Source organism: Perognathus longimembris, chromosome 3 (genome assembly GCF_023159225.1).
Source record: "Perognathus longimembris pacificus isolate PPM17 chromosome 3, ASM2315922v1, whole genome shotgun sequence".
NCBI lineage: Eukaryota > Metazoa > Chordata > Mammalia > Rodentia > Heteromyidae > Perognathus > Perognathus longimembris.
The window spans coordinates 86,710,970-86,720,901 of record NC_063163.1 but is presented as its reverse complement, the minus strand read 5'-3'; the positions used below and the strand labels follow the sequence as shown (position 1 = coordinate 86,720,901).

At 59.1% G+C, this 9,932-nt stretch overlaps 1 long non-coding RNA gene across 4 annotated transcripts; it reads left to right on the top strand.

The window, feature by feature from the left end:
- Nucleotides 1-161: 161 nt before the first annotated feature.
- On the top strand, nt 162-9,931 carry LOC125349155. Of its 4 annotated transcripts, none has more exons than XR_007210465.1 (3): nt 162-1,151; nt 2,377-2,479; nt 4,100-9,931. It is a non-coding gene; the product is annotated as an uncharacterized LOC125349155 (long non-coding RNA). The 4 variants fall into 4 exon arrangements; XR_007210464.1 differs by lacking the exon at nt 162-1,151 and adding an exon at nt 1,250-1,305 and having other exon boundaries at nt 2,377-2,631; XR_007210467.1 differs by lacking the exon at nt 162-1,151 and having other exon boundaries at nt 2,216-2,479; nt 4,100-4,172; nt 6,151-9,931.
- Nucleotide 9,932: the final 1 nt, after the last annotated feature.

The window sequence follows — 9,932 nt, the reverse complement described above, 5'->3', positions numbered from 1 at the left end:
CCGGGAGGCGGCTGGCGGCGGAGGCTCGGCTCCCAGTAGCCGCGCATCCCACAATACACCGCTAAGGAGCCCGACCCGAGCGCTCACCCTCCTCCTCTTCCTCCTCCTCCTCCTCCTCCTCCTCCTCCTCCTCCTCCTCCTCCCCTCGCCTTCCTCGTCGCTTTCCCCGGCGGCGGCAGCTGCGCCTCCGAAGCCCCGGGCCCCGGCGGCCCCCACCCCTCGCTCGCGCGCTCCCACACTGCGCCCCCCTCCCCGGGGGAAGGCCTCTTAATTTATTTATTCTGCCGGGACTGGCTGGGGTGGGGGGCTCGGCCGGCGGGGGCGGGGGGCTCCCCGGGCTCTACCTCCCCGTGGCCGGTGGCCCTCGGAGGGAGCCCGGGCCGCCGCCGCGGCGTGCGCCTCGGGCCTTCCGAACTGTTTGCAAACTGCCAAGACCGGAGGTGGGCGCGTGGAGGCGCGGGGCGCGGGGCGGGGGCCCGGGCTCGGCTTCAGCGGGGGCCGCGAGGGTGTGTTTGGAGACTGGGGGGGGCGGGGGGGGGAGCAGAGCGGACGTCGACCCGAGGCGAGCTGCCATCGAGGCGTCTGGGCTCCGGCGTCCTTCCCGGCCCCGGCGACCCCCTCCCCGCCCCCCAGCCCCGGGCGCCGAGCCGGGGCGGAGGAACCAGGATTTAACCACCGTCCGGGGAGGAAGCGGCCGGGCCTGGGCCGAGAGATACGCGCTGGCTGGCCGGCTTTCTTTTCTTTTTTTCTGTTTTTATTTTTGGAGGGGAGCGCCTCGTAATTGTCGTGAACACATGCTTCTTTCCTCGTCGCCCCCCCCCCTCCGTTCCATCCAGCCACCAGCAAGCGAGCGAGAGAGGGGAGGTGAGAGAGAGAGAGAGAGGAGAGAGTCCCCCCCCCCCCACTCTTTTGCATGTGTCTTTTCCTTCCCCCTTTCTTTATTAAAGGTCCGGGAGTGGCGGCGGCCAATCGGCGCGCGGCTTCCATTTTGTGAGCTCGACTCCGAGGCTCCCGGGCTTCCCGAGGGCGCGCTGGCGGCCCGGTCCGCCTCTCCCGGTCGGGCGGCCGAGGGGGAAGAGCCACCTCGGTGGGGCCTGGAGGTGGTGTGTTTCAAATTGGGGCTCTTTTCGGGGTCTGGAGTTTGGCCTTGGGTAGGTAATTGGCAGGGCGCGGCAGCCAATCAGAGCGCGGCTTCTATCGGGCTTGAGTTATTAGACGCTGATCTCAAACCATCCTTCATCAGACACCAAGGAGAGGCCAAGAGATGAGGGAAGCCATTTTTCTGCAATGGAATTAAATGGCCAAGTGGGTTTTTCCTTTGTTGCAAATGGGGAACGTTTTTTCCTTTGACTCCACCAGCCAGTTTCAGGACGCCTGAGTGTGTTGTTTAACATTTGTCAACAGGCTTAAAGGACTCACAGTTGGAAGAATTGAAGAAGACCTTTTAAAAAGATCTGGATTTTTCCTTATGACTTGGAATCCATCTTTGTCTTGTATAACTAGGTCATAGCACACCATTCATGTCAGCAGTTAACAGTTTTGAATTCCAAAAAAATCCTAAGTAAACGACATATTTAATTTTTTTCCTCTTTTTTTTCTTGGGTGGTTGGGTGGGGAGCTTCGAGCTGTCTTAAGTCTGTATTCTCTTGACTGAACAATAAATTTTTAAATGTAGTTTCCTCTATTAAACACTTAAACCTGGCCATCTTATTAACTCCTCTCTTTTTAACAAGGTAATGTTTTAAATGTATAGTTTTAGGATTAAGTGAAATGGCAGCAACAAAAAAAATTGTGAGCAGTTGTTACTCTTTTAAGTTTTTTTAAAACCTTTTTATATTGTAAGTACCCAGTCCATTTTGTCCTTCTACAGTTCAGTTTTCATGTTAATGTTGGCTGAGATGTCCTTAATTTTCCGAACCTTCATGTGCATGTATGTCGTTTTGTTTCTCTTGTCTAATAAGTCAGGTTGCAATGCTTTTCAGACGCTTTGCTTTTATAAAGCTAAGGTCTTAGCCTCGAGCTTTTGAGAATGCCTACAGCAATTAATGCTAGTCAGCTTTCTTCCCAGTAATTTGTACATGTTCCTTGAAAATCGATCTATTTGAAGAAAAACAGATCTGTTTTTCTCGTCTTGGTGGTGGTGGTGGTGGGGGGGGGCGATGAAAGGAAGACCTTCTCTTTGTGTAAAGACTAAAGCCGTCACAGGAAACTAGAACTGGAAAACAAGTCCTAGCTGGTTGGAGCCAAACACCAACCTTAGCTCGACGCTGTTTTTCTATGGTGGTTGGGTGGCTGGTGAGCCTTTTTTGCCTTTGATTTGACTGTGTGTTTTCGCCTTTTGTCTCTTAATGACGGTCACACCACTGCCACATCCAGAGCGGTAAACAGCCCTCAGCGAAGCCGCCTTTTTACCACCTCTGGAAAGTTTGCAGACGTGGAAGGAGCAGAAAAATGCCCCGAGAGTGTAACTTACAGAAAGGTAACATCAACAGAAAAAAAAAAAAAAAAGAGAGACAATACCATGACCCTAAACTTCCCCAACTAAACAATCAAAAAAATTTTTTTGCTAACATCTCCAAAAATCACCGCCCAGCTTCATCTTCTAAGACTCCAAGGCACCGGGCTGAGCGGGTAAGTAAAAAAGAAAAAAAAAATTGAGAAAGAAGGAGAAGAAAGAGGGGGAAACAAAAAGAACAAAAAGTGATTTTTGCCCCTTCGAGGAAATCCTCCTCCAAGCAGGCCGAAGACTGTTGGAGCCGAAGGGATTCGGCTTCTGGAGCTGTGCGTTTGGCATCGGAGCGGGGAAGGGCGAGGCGGGGGCCGAACTGGGCTCTCCAGACCCCCAGAGGCGGGCGGAGGACGAGGGGCTCCCCGGCCGCCCCGCCTGCGCCCCCGGCGCCCCCCAGGGCTGCGCCTCGGTGGGGACCAGACATTGCCAAGTGTTTTGGAGATCGGAGGGAACCAGAAGGCGAGGAAGCCTTCCCACCCGGCCTAGGGCTCGCTTTCCTTCTGATGGCGGACGTTTGACACTCAGAAATCCGTTTTCGGGGCTCCGGGGTGCGCCTGCGCCACCAAAGCGGAAAAGAAGGACAAAGAGCCGGCGTCCATGTTGGCACCATGACGCAGCGTCTCTCCCGCCCGCGCCCGGCGCTGCCCGCCGCGGCTCCGCGCGCTCCGCCCGCCCCAAGCCCCGCTCGTGCCTTTCGGGGTTCGACCAGAGCCGTGCGCTGGGGCCGGTGGCCGGTGGCCGGTGGCCCGGCCGGGGCCGCGGTGGCTAATGGCGGCCGTCTCCCTCCCTTCTCCCTTCCTTCCCCGGTGGCGTCGGGGAGCCCAAGGCCCCGGAGCCCGCAGGGCGCGGCCCTCCCGCCCAGGGCCGGGTCTCCGGGGCCGTTTCGGGGTTCAGGGACCTCGGGGGCGTCGCGCGCGGCCACTCCCGCGCTCGCCCCGGGGCGCAGCCCCAGAGTGGGGGCCCCCCGGGTGGGGGTGGCGGGACCCCGGGGCTCCGAGGCCCACGCGGGCACGCGGAGGCCTCGATCGCCGGCCACCGCCTCCCCGGGCGCGGGAGCCAGGGGTAAAGGCGGAGGGGCGGCGGAAGCCCCCGGCGGCCCAGCCCTGACCCCAGACCGCCCACCGGGGCCAGGCCCCGGCACCCTTTGGTACAGGGGCGGGTCTCCCCTTTTGTCCCGTTTGGACTCCGTGTCCTCGGATGCCCCGTTCGGCCGCCCGGGGCACACCCTCCACCCCAGCTCGGCGGGCTGAGGGCCTGGGAAAGTCGGGCTTCCCCCCTCCCCGGGATCCCGGGGCGCTGGGGCTCGGTGAAGCCTCAGATCTGGGCCTCCCAGATCTGGGGGAGGGGGTGCGGGCGGGGCCGGCCTTTGGAAATGCAGATGAACGGCCTCCCGCCGCTCGGGGCCGCGGCAGAACCCCCGGCCCCCACCCCCTTCCGTGCGCGAGCGAGCGAGGGCCGCCGGGGCGGGAGGGTGGCACGGGTGAGCCTCCCTTTTGGTCCCGGAGGCCCAGCCCGCGCGCATTTGGCCAGATCATGGCCCGACCCACCAAGTGCGGGCTCCCCTGACAGTTCTGAACTCTTTTTTTCCAGGTCCCTGGCCTGAGAAGGGACAACTCTGGTGCCCCTGGAATGGACAGCTGGAACCGACAACCCTCTGAGTAAGGTAGGGGAGAGTCCTTTCCCTCCCCGGCCGGGCCAGTGACTGGGGGGCGGGGTCGGAATCCCCCAACTGGCCCGGCTGGTTCTGCAGCCCCTCCCCCACGGCCAAGGGCCGCGTGTGAAATGCGGGGCCCGCTGGGGCCAGCCCGCCCAGCCTGTCAGCCTCTGATGTCAGGCATTTGGGGCGTGGAATTCTCTGCCGAATTTAGCAGCTTTACTAGACCAGGCACTAGCCAGTCCTTCCAAGTGGCGAGCTTCGCGGTGGGGGGAGGGCCTCGGGGCTGTGCTTGGGCCTGCAGGCCCCCAGTGGGGCCGGGGGACGGGCGAGCTGCCTGGGGAGAAGGAACTGGAGGACCTGAGGGCTGGGCCATCTCTCCTGGGAAAAGAAAAGAGAGGTTTCCTTGACTTCCCCTACCCCTTCCTAGGGTTCCCTCGGTTTCCTCCTGGCTCCCCCCAAAATAAGTAGCCTAGCTTCTAGAATCAGGCGAACCTGGATGTGAAACCTGGCCATGGCTGTGTACCAGTTGTGACCTTGCCTGTTTTGCCTTGCCTCTGAACTCGTTTCCTCACCTCTGGGGGGGGGGGGGCGGATCTGTGACTGTGAAATCGGAGCAGGCTTGGGAATGGCGGCTGGATGGTGACTCCCAGTCCCAAAATCTGACTCAGGAGATGGGGTCTAAGAACTCGGCATTCTCTCCTAAGCCCCCAGGTGACGCCCGGCTTCCAGATCCTCTGGGCTAGGCAGCACCTGGGGAGTTGCCGGGCTTGCCTGGTACCTGGCAGCTGTCTTCATAAGGAGAGCGGCCCTCATTCTTGCCGAGTGAGTGAGCTGGCCTCTCTGTAGCTCACCCTACCTCTGGCATCCAGGAGGCAGCTGCACGCCACCCAGGCGGCCTGACCCTTGATCTCTGCCCCCCAGATCTCTGCCCCCAGGCCGCTGTGCCGCTCCAGTTTGTGGTGGGTTACTTGAGGAGTCTTTGGGCCCAGGTGCCTACCTTAGCTAGGCCTCGGCTTCCCCTCCCTCCTCACACCCACCCTAAACGGCCGAGCTGTGGGAGGCCCCCAGAGACTTTGCTAGAAGCACCTGGCTGCTTATCTGTGTGAGGCTTTCGGCCTGTCAGCCAAGGATTGGAATGTGCCGGTGCTGGCGACCTTGGGCAGTGTCTCCCGGCCAGCGATCTCTGGGCTGGCCCCGTCTCAGTGGAGTGGTGGGAGGATTACATGCGATTAGGGGGCCGTCCTCCAGAGCTGGCTTCTGACTAGTTGGCCTCCTTTGGGACTCTGGGTGGTGGCTGGGAGTGGCTTGGGGTGGTGGCTGGCTGTCTCCTGGGCGGCTCCTCCACCAGCCCACCTCCCAAAGCATGTGGCCGAGCTTCTAGCCAAAGGGGAAAGACGACTGACTTTCCTTGGGAAGGCGGCCAGCTCGTTTTTTTCCTCCAGTGTAGCTTGAGTCGGGCATGTTGTAGAAGGCTATTTCTCCATGTAGGGGTCATGATTTGGGGTTGTCTGCCCAGGGACTCAAGAGGTGACTCACCCAAGGTCATCAGGCCACCATCAGCAGAGCTGGAATGAGGTTCCAGGTGTCTTCCAGCCCCGAGCCTGGGCCGATGGCACCCCCCTTGCCCCAGCTGTCTGGGATATTTTGAGCGCCCTCCTGTGCCAGCTGTCTACTGGCACCACTGCTCAAGAACTGTCTGGTTGGAAGGAACCAGCGCGGTGCTATTGGCTCCCTCCAAGAAGGGCCAGCCAGGCACCATGAGGCCCCTAGAGCTGATTTGGATTTAGCGCACCCTCTGCGCCCCAGCCTTGAGCACTGATTCCCACGGGAGAGGGGAGAGGAGGAGCCAGGCTTGAGAATTCAAGCAGTTAGATCCACTGCCCCTTTTTAGAATGGTGACCTCTTTGCATATCCTGGATCCGCCTCGGGGCTCCGCTTCCCTCGGGTTAGAGTCCTTAGGTGGAAGGTCTTTACCTCCTCCCAGGTAGCTTCTGATGATGTGAGACACCGGGTGCGCCCTGGAGAGCCACAGCCGTCCGTTTGGGGAAGGGTAAAGTGTAAGTATCCGGTACCAACTGACACTGTTCCTCCCTCTCCCTGGGGCCCCATTTGGGCTTTTGTCGGCTTTCTCTCCACTCCCCGCACCCTTCTAGCACCTGGAGGAGCCGGGCGGTCTCCCGCAGACTTCCCGGGCCGAAGGGAGCTCCGCCCACCAGTCCCCACCGACCTAGGGCGGGGCTGCTCCCGGCCTGCTGCGCCAGGGCCACGCCAGCGGAAGGGCTGGAAGGTAGTTGGCCTGGGACTCCGGTGCCCCGCCCCTTCCGGTCCCTTCCCTTGGAGCCCTGCAGGGACTGTGACCTTTTAGACCCTCCAGAAAACCACAGGACTGGACGGCTAGAGAATGCTCCCCAGCACTTCAGACACCTCAACCCAGTGCTCTCTCCCGTGCCTTCTGGCAAATTCCTCTCAGCTGGGAGGAGGAAGGTGAACAACCTTTTGAGCTGTTTTTAAATTTTATTTTCAGTAATTGGAGGCCAGGGTTTCATGCCTTGTTGCCAAGGCTGGTCTGAAATTCCAGGATTCATACAATCCCCGAGTGTAGCTGGGATTCTGTCCTGTTCCCCCCAACCCCCCTGAAAGAGCTGATAACTGCTGAGGCCTGAGTTTCTCCCTTCCCAGCCTCTCTCCCTGGGGTCCACAGGACAGGCCTATACTCCCAGGCACCCCATACTTGGCCATCTGCATTTACTGGGCCCTTAGGGAAAAGCTTTGTGAGTAAAGGTTCAGGCTGGGGTCTTTATCTCCCACCTCCATCAATGCCTTAACATTGGATGGCTCTGTAATTGCTTTCTGTGGCCTCAGAATGCAATACATTTGGGGCACTTAGTATGCTTGCCAGCCTCTCCATCCTAACCTGGGCTGATGGGACTTTTTCCTGAAAGGCTGAAGTAGACCAGTCCCTGCTTCTCCACTGGGCTCAGTTTCCTTGTTGGCCTCCCAGAGGCATAGTCTTCTGTGTGACCCAAAATTGATTCGCCCTGTAGAGGCCACCTGACAGTCCTAAGGCAGCCTAAAGAATCAATCCAGGTGCCAGTGGTCCATGCCTATAATCCTGCTTGGGGGGCTGAGATATGGAGGGTTGACATTTGAAGCCAGGCTGGGCAAAAAGTTTGTGAGACATGCCCCCTCATCTCAAAAATAATCACCAGAGCAGAGTGGCTGGAGGTGTGAATCAAGCAGCTACTGAGCAACTGCAAAACTTTCGCTTCAAACCCCAGTACTTCCACCAAAAAGAAAGAGACTTCCTTGCCCTCCTAAAACTCTCTAGGAATTCCTGGGAAATAGGACAGTGACTCAAGTCCTCAGAACATCATGGAGGTGAGGGAACAGGCCTCGGGGACAGGGGACCATCTCCTCAGCTTGCCCGGCCTGGTGTGGCTAGCCTGACTCTCTGAGGAAGCTCTGAGCAACTGGCGGGGCTCCTGAGTATTTTTAGCTACAGAATCAGGCCCACCATCACCACAGGAGCTGGGTCCAAATCAAACACACTCCAAGCTGGTTGGTGCTGGGGTTCTGCCAGCCTCTTGGCTAGGCAGGGTGAGTGGGTGAGCAGGCTGCCGCCAGTGGCAGCTGTTCTGCCTAGGCCCAGCAGGGCTGGTAAGACTCACTTTGTACATTTCCTCCCTTCAGCTTTGAGCAGGCCTGCTCTGTGAGGACATCATAGCCCAGGTTCTCCAATGAGGAAAGTGGAGACAGAGCTAAGGATTTTGAGACAGACATGAGTCCTCTTCTGGGCATGCATGGTAAACCTGAGCCTCCTAAGTGAGGTCCCCCAGGCCTCCTGTCTGTGACAGGGTAGCCTCCCTCTGGAGCCAAGGCCCACCCTGAAGGAAGAAGCAGTTTGGGGCTTGCTGCAAAGGTAAGTGCTCTTCCTCTCACTCCAAAGCCCCCCAAAATGCCCTCTTTTTGTGGGACTGTGAACCCATTCAATTTTGGCTTCCTTTGCTTTGGAGTTGTAGAGAACCTTGTGCCTGACGACTCTGATCCTGATACCCTTCTGTCCAGCCAACCCAAGGTGCTTCCAAGAGATAGTCTGAGCTCTGCTTCCCCCAACAGTCATGGCTCCTTCCTGGCCACACTGAGAAAGCAGAGTTTAGCTGCAGCAGGACTCCTTTCCTGCCCCCTCTCCCTGCAGCCTGGTAGCCAGGCAGGTCCTCCACGATTGAACCCAGTTACCTTGGCAACTGGTCTGGCTACTCAGTCCTCCATCCCTGCAGAACCCAAGGGAAGCTTTTCTAGCTGCAATACATTTGCCCAGGCCAGGCAACCACCTGCCTCCACCATCCACCCTCCCAACACATCCCAGCTCAGTGCAGTGCCAGCTGTCCCTGGGTCCTTGGCAGTGGCCTTGAATCTGATCTTAACCTCTTCCTAAACTTCAACAAACTCAGGTAGGAGTGTAATTGCCTGTCAATAAACATGTTACAAGGAAAAGAATGGGAGTTGTTGTAAATGTGTCTAGTGTATGGGAAGGGGTGGAGCCCGGCCCTGAATATGGGTGAGGTTGTCTACCATGTGAATAGAGTGCCTGCCCAACAACCTGGGTCATCCTCCCCACGCTTGCCGGTCTTCTTCGCGTTTTCACTGCAGTCCTTGCTGCCCTCTGGTGGCTAGACCTTGCTTTGCACCTGCTGAAACTGACCGGGCATTTAAGGAACTTGGGGGTTGGCAATTTCCTCCACAAAAGTGAGGTTTACTTCACCTTTGCTGAGAACTTGAAAACTGGAAGTCTTCAGAGTGGAGTCAGGGACAAGAAGACTGGACGGACCCTCTGAAGAAACTTGTTCCCACCCCTCCCCAATGCTGCTGCTGACAGGATTCCATTAGCTATGAGCTTAACACACACACACACACGCTGAGATCATCAGTCAGGAGGACAGGAGACTGCTGCTCCTGCTGGCCTGGCTTGGGCAGGGCATTCTGCCAACTGTCCTGACAGTAGTGAGGCGCCCCCACCCCCACCCCAGTGGCTGATCAGGATGAAGTGGGAGACGCTGCTTGGTGAGGAAACAGCACCCACTTCTTGTGCCCAGTCCCTCCAAAGTGCACAGAAAGGGCCCAGCTGAGATCGAGGAGGCCTCTCACATGCACACTCTAGGCCTTACATATGCTCATACATTGGGCCGCGCACGCGTGCACACATACTTGCATGTGCATACACACTAGCCACACGCACACACGCGCGCCCCCTCCTGGAAGGAGCCGCGGCTCGCTCATGTGGTCAGGGCCGCTCACCTGTGCAGCGTGGCGCAGTCGCCGGCGGAGGGCGCCGCGCACCCACCTGCAGCCGGAGAGGGGAGTAGGCGGGGCCCCGCGGCCCCCTGCCCCGGGCCGCCAGCACACTCAGGTTCTGCGGGTCACTCCAGGTGGGCAATCATGACTGCGACACCGGCCGGCCTCTTCCAGGGGGCAATCGCAGCCACGTCCACCGCACGGGGAGGCACGCTAGCCACACAGCTGGTGGGCCAAGCCGGCGCCTCGAACCCGGGAGCTGGGGCACAGCCCACCAATCAGGGAGCACTGGTCCAAGGTGGGCTGCCCGATTGGCCAATCACAGGGCCCCTACCAGGAGGCGGGGCCTGCCAATCAGGGGCTCCTGGGGTTCCGCGGCGGAAACCACCGGGTCTGGCGCTGGGGGGGAGGGGGGGGGCGCGTGACGCGCTGGGAGAGTGGGGAGCCGGGCTTGGGGCTGAGCACCCCGATTCT